Raw genomic sequence first — 17,215 nt, 5'->3', positions numbered from 1 at the left:
GAGTCATTGATTTGTATGAGTAGCCCCCACTCTTCATTTATCACAATTTAATGTAAGAGTTTGCAATGCAGAAAAAAAAATTCACATGGGAAACATGGACCCATAGGCCCCGCCGCTAACCAGTTATGAATCATTTGCTGCCTTTTAATATATAGACTCTTCTATTCTGGAAAATGCCCCGTAAGGTCATATTCTTCTCCTGAACATCCCGACAATTAAAGTCCCCAAGAAGCTGTTTGAAGATGCATGGCCCACCAGCACCTTTGTTAGCTCACGCTCTCTTGTAATGCATGCTATCGATTTGCGTCTGAACTCTCCGGAACCCTTCATAAGCCATAACCCGCAAAAGTTTCCGAGGGCAGCACGGTGCAAGCTGAGTGTGTGATGCCCAGGAGCTCCGGGCACGAGCCAGCCAGGCCGCATGTGGACATGGGGCCTGGCCCCTTCCCCACACAAGCACTGGGGCCAGCCCAAAGGGGCTTGTAGCTCTGAGGGTCAGATCAACTCCCCCACATTAAGGGCATTTACTTTCTGATTATAAAAAGTGACAAAAGCTAAGAAGTTGGAAGATTTCGACAAGGAACTAAAGACATGATGAGCAACAATACTGGGAGAGCCTGTATTTTTCAAACTGGGGAGAAGGCATCCCGAGCTAACACCTTTGGAACACTCAAAGCCTCAGAACAGCCCAGCACATCTTCCTGGAGGGACACTTTTAGTCCATACATTGGGAAGAAAAATATATAAATGTTAATTAAAATATACATAGCCCTGTTATATAATGAAATGGAAAACACATTTTTTCAAGATGAAACCTAAGCCTTCAAAATAATGCGCTTATTCAGGATCCTTGACTATTCCCAGAGCTGGCTTGACTGTGGAGGGGTGATCTGTGCTCTAGGGTATTAAGGGGGGAAGGTTGGGAAGCATAGTTCTTGTAAACCAGGGTCACAGACAAAGAGGCCTAAAGAGAAAAGCAGGCCAGGTGAGGACCCAAGCAGGCAGCACCTAGGAGCCCATCTGCTGGGGTGAGCATGGCTCAGCTCTGGTTGGAGAACTATAGGCCCAGTGTGGCCTCGCTTCCTAATTTTCCAGTGATGTATAAAATCCTGATTTTTTTAAATGAAAAAAGAAAACCCTATATTTTTAAACTAAGGTAGTGGAAAGAACACAGTTTAGCCCAAACTGAATGCTGGAATCTGTGAGCAAGTCGCACCCTGTAGTGTGATCCGCTCATCGCATGCATTCTCCCTTCCTCAGGAAGTACCTCTCATGCCACAGTCAGGAGCAGACTTGTTGCAAGCTGTAAAGATCTTTGGAAAGCAGTATTATTACCCCCAGCAGCAATAGAAAGAGCATTTTCTCGGGCAGGGCACGGTGGCTCTCACCTGTAATCCCAGCACTTTGGGAGGCCAAGGCAGGCGGATCACTTGAGGTCAGGAATTCGAGATCAGCCTGGCCAACATGGTGAAACCCTGTCTCTACTAAAAATACAAAAATTAGCCTGGAGTGGTGATGCGTGCCTGGAATCCCAGCTGTTCTGGAGGCTGAGGCAGGAGAATCACTTGAACTCGAGAGGCAGAGGTTGCAGTGAGCTGAGATCGTGCCACTGCACTCCAGCCTGGGCCATAGAGTGAGACCCTGTCTCAAAACAAAAACAAAACAAAAAAATAAAAACAAATAAACAAACAAACAAAAAGCATTTTTGTGGATCCCAGAACAGATTGCGGTCAGTTTCAATCCCGAGGTTAGGAATCCCAACTTAGAAGCTCTGGGTTTGGAGTAAGGAGAAAATAGTTGTCTATTCACCATATTTTAAAAAAATCAGTGGGTATAAAAGTTTGGTTATGCTAGATGAGTAAATTATGGAGATTTGCTGTACAACATAGTGCCTATGGTTAGCAATATTGTTCACTCAAAATTTGTTAAGAGGGTGGATCTCATGTTAAGGATTCTTATCACAGGTCAGGCACAGTAGCTCATGATGTAATCCCAGCACTGTGGGAGGCCAGGGTGGGTGAATCATTTGACCCCAGGAGTTTGAGACCAGCTTGGGCAACTTGGAGAGACCCCATCCCTACAAAAACTACAAAAAAAAATTAGCTGGGCATGGGGGCTCATGCCTGTAGTCCCAGCTAATCAGGAGGCTGGAGTGGGAGGATGGCTTGAGTCTAGGAGACAGAGTCTGCAGTGAGTTGAGATCACGCTCTGCACTCTAACCTGGGCAACAGAGCGAGACCCTGTCTCAGAACAAACAAACAAGCAAAGAGTTCTTACCATAAAGAAAAAGGCATCATGGCAACTCCAGGAGATGTTAAGTGCACCTATTATCTTGATTTTGGGGATGATATCACAGGTGTTTGCATATTTCAAACTCATCAAATTGTACACATAAAACATGGGCACAGGGAGGGGAACATCACACACTGTGGTCTGTTGGGAGGTTGGGGGAAAAGAGAGGGAGAGCGTTAGGACAAATACCTAATGCATGTGGGGCTTGAAACCTAGATGATGGGTCGATGGGTGCCACAAACCACCATGGCACATGTATACCTATGTAACAAACCTGCATGTTCTGCATATGTATCCCAGAACTTAAAGTAAACTTTTTTTAAAGCACTTTTTTTGTGTATTCATTATATTTCAATAAAACTGTAAAAATTGCTATCTAATTATAATATAGTTGATACTATTTTTTAAAAATAAAGGATAATGGCCGGGCGCGGTGGCTCAAGCCTGTAATCCCAGCACTTTGGGAGGCCGAGACGGGCGGATCACGAGGCCAGGAGATCGAGAGACGATCCCGGCTAACACGGTGAAACCCCGTCTCTACTAAAAAAATACAAAAAAAACTAGCCGGGCGAGGTGGCGGGCGCCTGTAGTCCCAGCTACTCGGGAGGCTGAGGCAGGAGAATGGCGTAAAACCCGGGAGGCGGAGCTTGCAGTGAGCTGAGATCCGGCCACTGCACTCCAGCCTGGGTGACAGAGCAAGACTCCGTCTCAAAAAAAAAAAAAAAAAAAAAAAAGATAATTTATAATAACTGCCCCCCAAAAAAAACAAACAAAAAAATCCAAACACTATCACACTAAGGCTATTTATCACTTCTTGAATGAATTATTTTCTTAAAATAATCATTCTGAAGATGTCATCTGGGTTCATTTAGTATTTTCATACCATCATGTTTATTTTGTAGAAATGTCTACCTATAATCCCCCATTGTTTTTCCAGAAGCACCTCACCCTCAGATTTTAGGGAAAGGGGGAAGTAGAAAGAAATTCTGAAATAATGACCTGGTCTCTGCCTGATAAACTCTGGCACTCTAATAGGTGGGATATACGTATAGAAATCCACACCAGGGATTGCAGGGCCTGTGATGCATCCACCTTTGTACCAAGCCCTGTGCTGCCTCTGGGGTGATGGAGCAGGTGATCTGAAACATCTCGAATGAATGGGAGGCTTCACCCCTGACTGGAGCAGTCAGCTGCTGGGTGCTGAATTATGAATCAGAAAGCGAGGGCAGCACAGTCCTGACCAAAGTGATGTCAGGGATGGAGAAGATGCCCTTTCCAGATGTCCAGCGGGGAGGGTTCACTGGTGGGTAGAGGTGGGTCAGAGAAGGAGCCCAGGGGAAAAACAGCAGTGTCGCTGGCTCCAGGCTGTCACTCTGGCTGGTGAGCCCACTCTAGTGCCTCATCTGTTACTGGAGACAGTAATGCCTACCCCGTCCTCCCACCCATGTCTGTCTTGAGGCTTTTGGTAGGATTGGTTTGGTTTTTCATTGATTGGTTTATACATTCATTCATTCATTCATTCATTCATTCATTCATTCATTCAATAAATACATATAGATACTTCCTATGGGCCAGGCCCTGTGCCAGCAACCTGGAGGTAGAGGGCGAACAGGATAAGCAGGATTTTTGTCCTTATGCTCTAGAGTGGAGGCAGAGCGTGTATTACTAAGAAAACACATCAGATCATTTCAGACGGAGGGAGTGGAACCTTACAGTGGTCGGTCAGGGAAGTTCTCTAAAGAGCTGACATGTGAATTGAGACCTCAATGGCAAGAAGCGTGTGAGGCCCTGCAAGAAGTGCATTTTTAGTAGAGCTAACGAATGTGCAAAGGCCCTAGGGCAGCAATGAGTCTGACACAATTGGGGAACAGCAATCCATCCAATGTGTCCGGAGCTGAGCTTCGCTCATCTGAAGTCACCCTCAGGGCAGAATGGGATGAGGTAGTCGGGGGCAGGGAGCAGAGAGGCAGCCAGGGACACAGCCAACGCTGACCCCTGTTCACAGCATCTGGGCTTGAGGGGGCAGTTGACAGAGACTAGGTGCTGCCCTCTAGAAATCCACAGGCTGAGGGGAGAGGTGCATCCCAGAGTTATCAGATGGCAAGATGAGGTCTCTGCAGGATATCTGGGGGACAAGAGGCTCTTGAAGGAAGACGATGAATTTGCAGAGAAGCAGAGGATGGGAACTGCATGTTCAAGACATGGCCTGGAAAGTCTAGGGAACCAAGTCAGCTGTTGGTGTGGCCAGACCTGCAGATGGATGCACAGGAGGGGCTGCAGGTAGGAGAGAAGGCCAGGAGGGAGTGGTAACAGATGAGGCAGAGAAACAGAAGAGTGAGCAGAAGGACTCAAGCCCGATCTGCGAGGCTCCCCATCAGGGCTGAGCTAGTAGCCACAGTGGCCCATGGTTTCCAGAGTGGCCAGGCAGAGAGCCCCAAGGATCCTTTATCAGACAGAGGATAGCTACCTAGAGACCTCCTGGACCTCGACTTTCCACCCAGAACAGGAAACTTTAACATCCCCAACAATGCAGACAGCTGGGCCAGCGCCACGACAAAAGCCAGGTGAGTACTGGCCCACGGCTGACCCTGGCCTATAGATCTGTGTGTTCTGCAAAAGCAGGTAGGATCTCATTGTCAGCAGCTGTCACACTTGCACTACCTCACCACCACCTCCAGGCCAAAAGCCAGTCTCCAGGCACCTGGGTGGGCTCCTTGAGTGTGCCACTGCTTTTTTTTTTTTTTTTTTTTTTCTGAGATGGAGTCTTGCACTGTCCTTCAGGCTGGAGTGCAGTGGTGTGATCTTGGCTCACTGCAACCTCTGCCTCCTGAGTTCAAGCAATTCTCATGCCTCAGTCTCCTGAGTCGCTGGGATCTCAGACATGCACCACCACGACCGACTAATTTTCATATTTTTAGTAGAGATGGGATTTCACTGTTGGTCAGGTTGGTCTCGAACTCCTGACCTCACGTGATCCACCCACCTCAGCCTCCCAAAGTGCTGGGATTACAGGCATGAACCACCGTGCCCAGCCTAACCACTACCTTTTCCTAAAACTGTTGCTGTATGCCATCGGCTCATTTCGTCCTATTAATTTGTAAGGTAAACACAGTTATCACTATTTCATGCAAGCAAGCAGGCTCAGAAATGCTAACTGGCTTGTTCCAGGCTTCACAGTTAAAAGGTAATGGAGCTGGTGTTACAGGACTCATGTATTTGGGGTGCGCAAGGCAGTTTTAGGGGCTAGAAAGATACTATGATTTATCCTACGTTTTCCTGAAAGGAGAGCTGGAGCCCAGGGTATGTGGAGGTGGCCCCCTTGGGAGATGGCTCTATGGAACAGGGGTAAGGCACTAAAGGAGATAAAATCATTCTACTCAGTATTTATTCAAAGGAAAGAATATTTGTATGTCAAAGGGATACCTGGATCCCCATATTCACTGCAGCACTATTCACAATTGCAAAAATATGAAATTAACCTAAGTGTCCACTCATGAATGAATGGGTAAAGGAATAGTATTCAGCCAGTAACAATAATGAAATCCTGTTCTTTGCTGCAACGTGGATGGAACTGGAGGTCATTCTGTTAAGTGAAATAAGCCAGGTACAGAAAGACAAATATCACATGTTCTCACTCATATATGGGAGCTAAAAAGTTGATCGCATGGCAGTAGAGGGTAGAATGATAGTCACCAGAGGCTGGGAAGGGTGTGGGGGCTGTGGGCAAGGCAATGAAGAGAGGTCAGTAAATGGGTACAAACATACAGTCAGAAGAAATAAGTTCCAGCATTTGATAGCGCAGTAAGGTGACTATAATTAACAAGAATATATTGTGTATTTCAAAATAGCTAGAAGAAAAGATTAGCAATGTTCCTAACACAAAGAAATGATAAAGATGCAAGGTGATGGCTGTGCTAATTACCCTGATTTGATCATTACACATTGTATGCCTGTATTAGAGTATCACATGTACCTCATAAATATGTGCAATTATTATGTATCAATAAAAATAAATAAATTCCATTTTAATTAAAAAAAAAAAAAGCAGAAAGGAGAGAAGGCTGATTCAAGAGAAGCCCAACCAGATGTCCTGAGGGCAGGAAGCAGGAATGTGGGTTGGGGCCTGGGTGGGGATATTTAGATCAACTTGCACAGTACAGGAGAAAAAGGCTGGCCAGAGACTTAAAGCTGAGGCACAAAGTAGCAAATGACGTAGATTCCATGATGAGAAAATTACCCCTCGACATTTTTCATTCCATCCTGAGGCTCTCTGTTCAGTGATGCCTATCTCAGAGCTGGGGCATGGGACTGAATTTAGCTACAATTTACAAATAATGTTTAATCATTGTATTTATTGAACTGTTGTTTCCTATTTATGTCTAATAATAGGGGCTTCCCATTGGTGATCATTGTAGAATGTTTCTTTTAACAACACAGGTCCAGCATGGTACCTCAGGCCTGTAATCCCAGCGCTTTGGGAGGCTGAGGCTGGAAGATTGCTTGAGCCCAGGAATTCGAGGCTGCAGTGAGCTATGATGGCGCCACTGGACTCCAGCCTGGGCGACAGAGTTAAGACCCTGTCTCAGAACAAAACACTAACAAAAAATACCACACTTGGTTCTGTAAAAGAGGTAAGTGGACGTAATGAAAATATAATTAGTGGGGAGTAGAGGGCCCAGAGATATGGTGGATGTGGTAAAAACAGACCCAGGAACAGCGAGAAAGCAAGTGAAGGCTGTGGCTCCATCCTGCACTCATTGCTCCCTGCAGACACCCTGATCCTGAGTGCAAGCCTGGTCCTGTTTTCCAATCAGGCCGTCTCCTCCAAACAAGGGCTGCTTGTATTAATGATGGTGACAGCAACAATGACTACAGTAATAACAATAAGCATCATAACAGAAATTATCATGTCCGATTGAAGTCTCTTGTTTGCCAAATGCTCTCACATCCATTATGGCATCTGAAGGGGACCTCTGCGTCTGTACCTTCTGCAGAGGCCATTTGGGCCAGGGGAGCCCTGGACAACCAGGCTGGACTCAGTGAACAGCTATGAATTGACTGATTGATTGATTGATTATAAACACTTATAAGAGACCATGGGCAGAAGGCAGCCTTCCACGAGTTCTGTTTGCTCATTAGAAACTAGTGACTGTAAGGGTACTTTTGCCTTTACCTAATTAATGTACATCTACTGCTCTGGACTGACAGCCTCATGAGGGCAGGGTCTCTTCCTGGCCCCAGTATACAGCAGGGGCTCAGCAAATGCTGAAGCACGAATATTACCGCTTTTAAAGAGGATTTCTTCCTTCCACGATGTCTTGTGAGGATGCTGAGTGAAGGAGAGGGACTCCGAGCTGCAGGAGTTCCTTCCCTGATAGCCAGGCCCTGGTGCCTGGCAGATTGTCGAGCATGTTAAATGCACCCATGATGACGACAAAGCTCTGGACAGCTTAAATCACTGCCAAAAACTGAGACCTTGGTTGTGTGTCATGATTGTCTTATTATTATTGTCAAGTCACATTGTGAAATAAACTCATTTAACCAGCACGAATTCAGCAAAATGCAGTTGTAGAGGGAGAAGAGCAGAGAAAAATTTTCACATCCCACCCTCCCTTCTCTGATGACATCTCTTTGCTAAATTGTGCACCCTTCATCCGGTCCTTGGAGGTTTGTCCATGGAGGTCACCTCCAAGGAGGCTTTGGTCCTGCCCACAAGCTCCATCAAGTTTGGCATTCTGAACTTGTGGGTGTGGAGGGGCCACTCTGTGGGTCCTGCTTCATCCTGGGTTTCCCTCTGACCTGGAGCCTGTGTGCATGGACACACCACCCAGCCAGTGTAACTCAGAGGCTGGCCCAGGCAATCAGACCCTGTCTCCTCTCCCTTTCCTTCTACAGCCATTGGTGGATCCCATAAAACCTACTGGGGCTGTGCTGCCTCTTTGCACTTGGCCTGGAAACAGAGCCCTCACCCTTCTGGTTTCCCTTCCTTCACTCCTCCCAGCTTTAACTCAGACTGTTTTCCAGTCTGGCAGCCCACACTCCTGGGCCCTTCGTCGTCTCTCTCTCTCCTGAATCTGTCCTTTGAGAATTGCCCCTGCTGTAGGGCCTCGGCTTCTGGAAAGTTACAGTCAGAAAAGGCTCCTTTCTTTGCCTGCTTTCTGCTGCTATATTCTGCCCAGGGCCTATGAGATAGAAATAAAATGAACTGAAGGATACATGAAAAGGAGGAAGAAAAGGGAAGATTGGATAATATTTTAGAATATTATCCCACTACTCTTCTTAGCTATAATGCATTATCTCATTAAGTTTCATTTTTACTCCCATTTTATAGATTAGGAAACCGAGGGTTGGTGGGGCTAAGTGGCTTCCACAGGGTTATGATTAGTGTATTACAGGCCATTATTTACACCCAGGTGTGTCTGAACCCAGAGCTTACTTCACAAGTGCAGTAGCCTATCCATCCCTCCAGAAGAAAGCTAGCAGCTCAGGAGAAGAGGCAGCCAGCTGGGTCAGGAAGTAAGAAAATAAGGTAGCTCTGAAGCCCCCAATCTCCAGCAGGCATCCTACATGGTGTCTGCAGACAAAAACCACTCACCACTTAAGTTCAACACTTGAAGTTTGCAGAAACAAATTTCCTTAGTAACCTAGTCTTTGTGATTTGAGGAGCTCACATAAAGTACAACTGATTTTTAGTTTAATTTCCTTCTTGGAAAAGAATCAGTTATGTCTGTTGGTGTTGACACAGATGGGCATCCTTGTTTTGCTGCTGTGGTTCATTTTGACATCTGCTATTGTTTCCTGGTGTCACAGAGGGCCAGACTATGAGTAGCAAGCAATGAGTTTGCTCAGAGCTGGGAAACTGTTCACTTTTAGCTCTCTACTCCTGACAACCTTTTTCTGGTGTTCGGCCTACAAGGGAGACTGTGTCCCCTTGCTTCATGTGTGCCAGCTATGGTGGGGCATGTATATCATGTTTTATTTTACTTATTCCTCATATCAAGCTTGTTATTTTACAGACAACTTTACCATGACACTGAGGAACAGATATGTAAAGTGATTTGCCTAAGATTACATAGTGAGTAAGTAAAAAAGCCAGGATTTGATCCTGTTCTCTATGATTAGAGGCCAGCCCATTTTCTTAGTTTGGAACTTCACATTAAAAGTTAATAATAAAAGTAATTAAATATATAAGAACAATAGCAAAAAGCAAGGAAAGAAATGCAAGTATACTGTTCTAAGATTCTTATAAAGTATGTTAAGTGGCATGATATTATTTGAAAGTAAATTGATAAGTTAAAAAAGGTATGATGTAAACTTTAGAAAACTAAAATACAAAATGGTAGTGGAAATAAAAGGTAGTTAAAAAAAATAACTAATCCAAAAGAAGACAGAAAAAAAAGAACAGATGGGAAAATTGAAAAACAAACAGCAAGGTGATAAATTTAATCATATTAAAAATTACACTAAATGTAAATGGTTTAAATATTTTGATTAAAAAATGTCAGCTTGGATATAAAAACAAGACTTATCTAAAAGAAATGCATTTTAAATATAGGGCCCAGAGAAGACAAAAGAAAAAGAATGCTGACGTGTTCTTCAACAGATAAGTGAATAAACAAACTGCAGTATAGCTATCCAATGGAATAACCCTACTCAGCAATAAAAAGAAATGGGCTATTGATTTACACAAAATGAAAAAATCTTAAGTGTATTTTGCTAAATGAAAGAAGTCAGACACAAAGTTTACTTATTTTCTGATTCTATTTATATAATATTATAGAAAAGACAAAATTATGGGTACAGAAAACATATCAGGGATTGCCAGGAGTTAGGGAGTGGGGAGGGGTTGACTATAATGAGATACAGAAGAAAATGTTTAGAATGGATGAAACCATTCTGTATGATTCTTGGGTGGTAGATGGTACTGTTTTTGTATATCAAAATCCACATAACTGTACACTACAAAGAAAACTCTACAGTATGTAAATTTCTTTAGGAAGTCAACCAGGGTATCGAAAGATCCCAGGATGGAATGTAGACCTTGACAAATGAATCTAACTCTGTTACAAATATGACATAATGTCACCACTGGGATGAAGAAAAAAGGTGCTGACCTGAGTAAAAACAACAACAAAAAACTATATATAAACACAGTACCTTAGGCAGTAAATTTGTTTCTCACAGGGATATAATTTAGCAATTATGAAACTACTGTACATATAAAAATTAGTAATTTATAAAAAAAAGGAAGCCAAGTTTCTCACTGTTAGAGAAAGAAATTACAAATAAACAAGGGGTTGGGAAAAGGGACAAATGTTCGAATAATTTTATACAATAAACATTGTATATATGTGTATATACAGGTATATCTATTTATACATGCATATTTAAATATAAAATTATAGGTATGTGGGTGTATGTGTATACACACACCTATAACTCTACAACTTTACATATAAATACTCCCTCCCCTCCAGGAAGTATAACTTAATTCCTTAATTCTGGGAACTTGGTGACTCACTTTCAATGAATACAGTATGAAAAAAACATAGTAACTTTACAGTGAAGAGACCTGGCAGACTTAACAAAACGATCAAAGTTAACATCTGTAGTGTCATTTTTATCATTTCCACCCCTAAAAGATGTGATGAGGACACTTCATGTTCTATAATCCCAGTATAAGAGAATATGTCCGACAAACCCAAATTGAGAAACAGTCTACAAAATACCTGGCTAGTACTTTTTAGATGCATAAAGGCAATGACAAACAATAAAAATACCGAGAAATCTTCATGAACCAGAGGAGACTAAGGAGACATGATAACTAAATACACATGTGGACTCTTGGATAGAATCCTGGAACATGAAAGGAAATTAGTAGCAAACCTGGGGAAATCCAAGTAAAGAATGTGCTTTAGTTCATGATAATTCACCAATGTTAATTTCTTAATGTTGACAAAGGTACCATAGTTGTTTAAGATGTTAACATTAGGGAGAGATGAGTGACAGTTATGCAGGGAATCTCAGTACTATCTTTGCAGTCTTCTGTAAATCCAAAATTATTCAAAAATTTTAAGTAAAAGGATGAAAAAATCTACACCATATAAACACTAATCAAAACTAAGCTGGGGGTAGCTATATTAGTATCAGAGAAATATATTTCAAAGAAAAGAAAATTGCCAGTGCTAATGAAGTACATTTCATAAGGATAAAGGGATCAATTTATCATGAAGTTATAACACACCTAAATGCTAAATGCATATACACTTCATAAAGCTTTAAATTACATTAAAACAAAAACTGAAAGAACTGAAAAGAGAAATGGAAAAATCAGCGATCATTTTTCGAGATTACAACATTCATCTCTCAGTAACTGAAAGAATATACAGACAAAAAGCAACAAAGATACAGAAGATTTGAATACCACAATCACAGTGGTGTGCTAGAACTAGCTTGCACTGGCTAGTGAAAGCAATTTGTATACTTCTCTTCCCAACTCCACATTTGGTGACAGCACATTGTTAGCTTAAAATCAGCCATGATAAGAATGCATATACCACAGAAGGTATCAAATATTATATATCAGGACTTTTTCTTTCCAGATATTCAGTTAAGCATTTACCAGAACACCACTGTCCATTAACCAAAACTGAGTGACATTTAGGGACATTTAGAGAAAACCCTAAAATAGTAGAATGCACATTTTTTCAGGTCTATATGGGTCATTCACTAAGGTAGCTCATATTCTGGGTCATAAAACAAGTTTAAATAAAGTTTTAAAACTTTAAGAAATAAGAAGTATATTCTCTGACCATAATGGAAATAACCCAGAAATCAATAACAGAAAGGTATCTGGAAAAACCACAAACATTTGAAAATTAAAAACATACTTCTAAAAATGCATGAGTGAAAAAAGAAATCACAGGAAAAATAATACAACATATGACCTGGAAATAGTATGAACTGAATTTTAAAAAATCAAAACGTGTGGGTTATAGATAAAGTGATAATTAAGGAAGTTTGCTATATTTAAAGCTTACATTAGAAAGGAGAAAAAACTAAACTCAGTGATTGAATTTTTACTTGAAGAAATTAGAAAACAAAGAGCCACTGAAACCCAAAGTGAACAGAAAGAAAGAACATAATAAAGATTGGATGTTAATAAAATAGAAAAGAGATAATTGAGTAAATCTATGAAAACAAAATTTGGTTCTTCAAAGTATCAATAAATGAAGAAATTTTTACAAAGACTAATTAATAGAAAAGAAGGGGAAAAAGGAACACAGCAATTACCAATATTAGGAGTTAAAGAACAGACATCACTACATATCCCACAGACACTGAAAAGATAATGAGACATGAGAAATAACTTTGCATCAGCAAATTCAATAACTTGTAAGAAATTGTCAAATTTCTTGAGAGATACAAATTATCAAAGCACACTTAAGGAGTAAATAGCCAGAATAGCCTTTTATCTATTAAAGAAATTGAATTCATCATTTGAAAACTTTTGACAAAGAAAATCTCAGGCCTAGTTTACTTGAATGATGAATTCTAATGTCTATTTATAAAATAAACAGTATCAGTTCTACACAAACACTCTAGAAATTACAGGAGAAGAAATATATCCTCAATCATTTTACATAGCCAGCCTTAATCTGATATGAAAATAACACAAAGACATTACTATAAAACAGAACTACACATTAACGCTTCTTATAAATATTCATCCAAAAACCCCTAACACATTTTAACAAATTAAATCCAGAAAAATACAAATAAAATAATATATCATGACTAAATGGGCTTATCTAAGGAACGGCAGACTAGTTTAACATTCAAAAGTTAATCAGTGCAATTTACCTTATTAATAAACTAAAAACCACAAACATTTACAATAAATTCTGCTGTAACACTTGTTTTGAAATGTGAATTTATTTCAATGCAATTCACATGTTAAGAACAATTTGAATTTTGTGTTTTCTCATGCACAATTTTGCTATCAAGAAAAACTAGATGAATGCAAAAAACTGCACTGAGCTGAAATCAGCTATATAGTAATATGTGGAAAACAGTAGTACCATTTTTATTAGGTTCTCATCTTTTCTTTTCTTGTGTGTGTCACTGATAAAGTTTTTTAGTGTGGTGCCTGTCACCCCAATTTTTCCATAGGCACTGAGGTTTTTCTTGCAAGATTTTAAATAGTATAGCAGGAACTAATTGCAATAGTAGATACTGAAAAAGCACTGGACAAAATTGAGCAGCAATTCGTGAATAAAAACTGTTAGCAAACTAAGAATATAGGGAATTTCATCAACTAGATTAAGAGTATCTGTGAAAAACCTACAGCTAAGTTCCTATTTAATGATGAAAGATTAAATCTTACCCTAAGATTGGGAAAAAGGCAAGGAAGCCTGCTTTTACCACTTTGATTAAAATTTACAGTAGAGGTCCTGTATAGGACAATAAGTCAAGAAAAACAAATAAAAGACACACAGATTATATGATAATCTATGGAGGAAATCCAAGAAATCTATAAAATAAGATAGAATTAATAAGTTGATTTAGCAATGTAGCAGAATATATGGTCTAGACATAAAAATATACAACATGGGAGAGTGGGGATCATTAATGGGTACAAAAATTAGTCAGAAACAATGAATAAGACCTAGTATTTGATAGCACAACAGTGTGACTACAGTAAACAAAACTTTGATTGTACATTTAAAAATAACTGAAAAATATAAGTGGATTGTTTGTAACACAAAGGATAAATACTTGAGGGAATGGATACACCATTTTCTGTGATGTGATGATTATGAACTGCATACCTGTATCAAAATATCTCATGTACTCCATAAATAACCACACCTACTATGTACCCACAAAAATTAAAAATTAAAAAAGTATTAAAAATTAAAATGTGTGACAAATTTTTATAAAGCAAATTTTTAAAATCCCTTTTGTAATAGTATCAAAAATATTAAACAGGAATAAAATAAGCAATGTGCAAGACATATTCTGAAAACTACAAATTATTACTGAGATAAAATAGAAAAAACTTACATACATTGAGCCGTATAGCATGCTGAAATAACCATATATGCACATGGAAAATATAAACCTCATTTCTAAGCTCACATTATACATAAAACTTAACATTTCTAGAAGAAAATAGATTAAAAAAATCCTGTGATCTTGGCCTAGGTAAAAATTGCTTACATAAGACACCAAAAAACACAAACCATAAAAGATTAAAACTAATAAATGACTTATCAAAATTAGAACTTTTAGTCTTTGAAAGACATAGCTAAGAAAATGAAAAGAGAAGCCACAAACTATGAGAATATATTTGCTAGAAATATTTGAAAAAGGAGATATACCCAGAATGTATAAGGAACTGGCACAACTCAAATATAAGAAGATAATCGATATAAATGGGCAAAAGATTTGAACTGCCCTTTCACCAAAGAAAATATTATGGATGTCAATTAGGGACATGAACAACATCATTAGTTTCTAAGGAAATGCAAATACTACCACAATGAGACACTGCTATACATACACAAGAATGGTAAAATTAGAAAGACTGACAATACCAAGTGTTGGTGAGGATGTGGAGCAATTGGAATGTTAAACATTACTGGCAGGAATACAGCCACTTTAAAAAATAGAAAGTTTCCTATAATGTAAATATCTATTTATCATATGGGCCAAAAATCTCACTCCTAGATATTTGTCTAAGATAAGTGAGAACATGATAACACAAAAACTTATACCTAAATGTTCATAGCAGCTTTATTCAGAATGGCCTTAAGTTGGAAACTACTCGCATGTCTACAACTGGAGCATTGACAAACCATTTTATGGTATATCCCTACAGTGGAATACTACTCTGCAATATAAAGAAAAACACACAGCAAATCAAACACACTACAAAATCAAACTGATCAAACACACAACAAAATGCCTAACTCTCAAAAGCATCACGCCAAGTAAAAGAAGCCAGACATAAGAAAGAAGCCAGTACATATTATATAATTACACTTAGGCGAAATTCTAGAAAAAGAAAAACTATAGTAACTGAGTGATCAATACTCACTAGAAGCTGTAGGAGACTGAAAGCAAAGGGCCAGGGGCATGAAAAAACTTTTTGGGGTGATGCATTCTAAATCCTGATTATTGTGGTGGTTCTGAGGTAGGAGGTAGGACTCAACTCCGAAGGTGGGGCTTGAACACTGGACCAAATTGAGAACTAGCTGAAACAGGGGAGGGGTGGAAGCAGCTTTCCTTGAGACGTGCCTACCATTGTGTCATGGCAACACTCCATGGGAACATCCTGCCCCTTTCCATGGCAATGACCCAGTGACCTGGAAGTTGCCACTCTTTTCCTAGAAATTTCTGCATAATCTGCCACTTAATTTGCATGTAATTAAAAGTGGGTATAAATGTGTCTGCAGAGGTGCCTCTGAGTTGCACCTCTAGGCACACGGTCTGTGGGGTGGCCCTGCTTTGCAAGGAACAGTCCCTCTGCTGCTGTGCACGGCCACTTCCATAGAAGCTGCTGTCTAACACCACTGGCTCCCCGTTGAATTCTTTCCTGGGCAAAACCAAGAAATTTCCCAGGCTAAGCCCCAGTTTTGGGGCTTTCCTGCCCGGCATCATTTCCACAACGGTACACATTTTCCAAAACTTAACAAACGGTTGGTACACTTAAAACAGATTGCCTATATTTCATGTAAATTATACTTCAATAAAAATAAGTTTTAAACATGGATGATGGGTGTTAGGGAAGCCTTGGGACAAGAAAGTGGACTTGGGCCAAGGACCTCCTGGAACATCTGTCTAAACAGATGTTTTCTGTGAAGGGTAATGAGGATCCTCTTTAAGGAAAGCTGTCTGGGCAGAGAGGTCGGGTCATACATGGCTTCAGGCAGTGAAATGAGTGCTGGGTTTTTCCAGATGAGCTGGGTTTAACCACAGCTCCTCTCTTACAAAAGACATGAGGGTTGCCAAACTCCTTGTCTTCCCTGAGCCTTGTGTTTTGTGTCCCAGCTTGTATCATGTGTATTGAGTTCACCCTGCTCTGCTCACAGACAGCTGTGCTCACCATATAAGTTGAGACAGGCTGAAAAAGCTCTACAAACTTCAGAATTCTGTGCACGCATGAAAGGAGACACAAGGAAGCTAGGGTCCAAAGTGGCAGGATGGGTTTTAGGTTTTAAAATTGTGTGAGTGCACACAGTTTTAAAATTGCTGTTTGCATTGGTCAAGAAGGGAAAAGAGAGTGTCCTTTCTTTCCACTGGGTATTTTGACCACTTATCTTGAGGCTTCAGTGGGTTTGTTTAGATTTAAAGATATGTTGTCTGGGACCCTCCAGATCAAAGAGAACATGTATGGAGGCCCTTACGGGCCAAACTAGATAATGTCATTATCCTATAAACAGGTGATAACGGCAGAGCCAGGCTCATCTCAAACTAATCCAGTTCTAATCCCTTCAAGGGTCTGGAAAGATGTCAGAGAATAAAAGGCCACTGCCACTTAGCAAGCTGTATCTTGTGAGTGGATTTGTCACCCTTCAGGCCTGAGCATCTGTCTGGTTGTCTAGACATGACAGGCGTGGTGGGCTGTAGGGAGAGAGTGGGAGGCACTCCCTTTTCACATGACTGAGGCTGAAGCAGTCCTGTGCTCCCTCCCCCTCCTAGGTACCAGGATTCCAAGAAAGATAACTGCTGATGGCCCCTTAACCACAAAGACTACAGCAATAAAAACTACTCACAAATACCGAGCCCACATCATGGTCTTGTGTACTTATTTTTGTTTTAGAAATGATTAAATAGAGGCTGAGAGACAGGAAGCAATGTCCAAGATCACAGAGCAAGAGAGAAGCACAGCCAGATTCCAGCTTAGGGAGTCTGATCC

At 40.6% G+C, this 17,215-nt stretch overlaps 1 long non-coding RNA gene across 1 annotated transcript in view; it reads right to left on the bottom strand.

Annotated features, from left to right (window-relative positions):
• Positions 1 to 15,584, bottom strand: part of LOC105495606 (uncharacterized) — a 35,363-nt gene extending 19,779 nt beyond the window's left edge. The window contains exon 1 of the long non-coding RNA XR_011617722.1: positions 15,395 to 15,584. This is a non-coding gene — a long non-coding RNA (uncharacterized lncRNA). The remainder of the gene's footprint in view (positions 1 to 15,394) is intronic.
• Positions 15,585 to 17,215: the final 1,631 nt, after the last annotated feature.

Source organism: Macaca nemestrina, chromosome 20 (assembly GCF_043159975.1).
Source record: "Macaca nemestrina isolate mMacNem1 chromosome 20, mMacNem.hap1, whole genome shotgun sequence".
Classification (NCBI taxonomy): domain Eukaryota; kingdom Metazoa; phylum Chordata; class Mammalia; order Primates; family Cercopithecidae; genus Macaca; species Macaca nemestrina.
The sequence above is the reverse complement of the archived record's forward strand: the minus strand, read 5'-3'. Positions and strand labels throughout refer to the sequence as shown.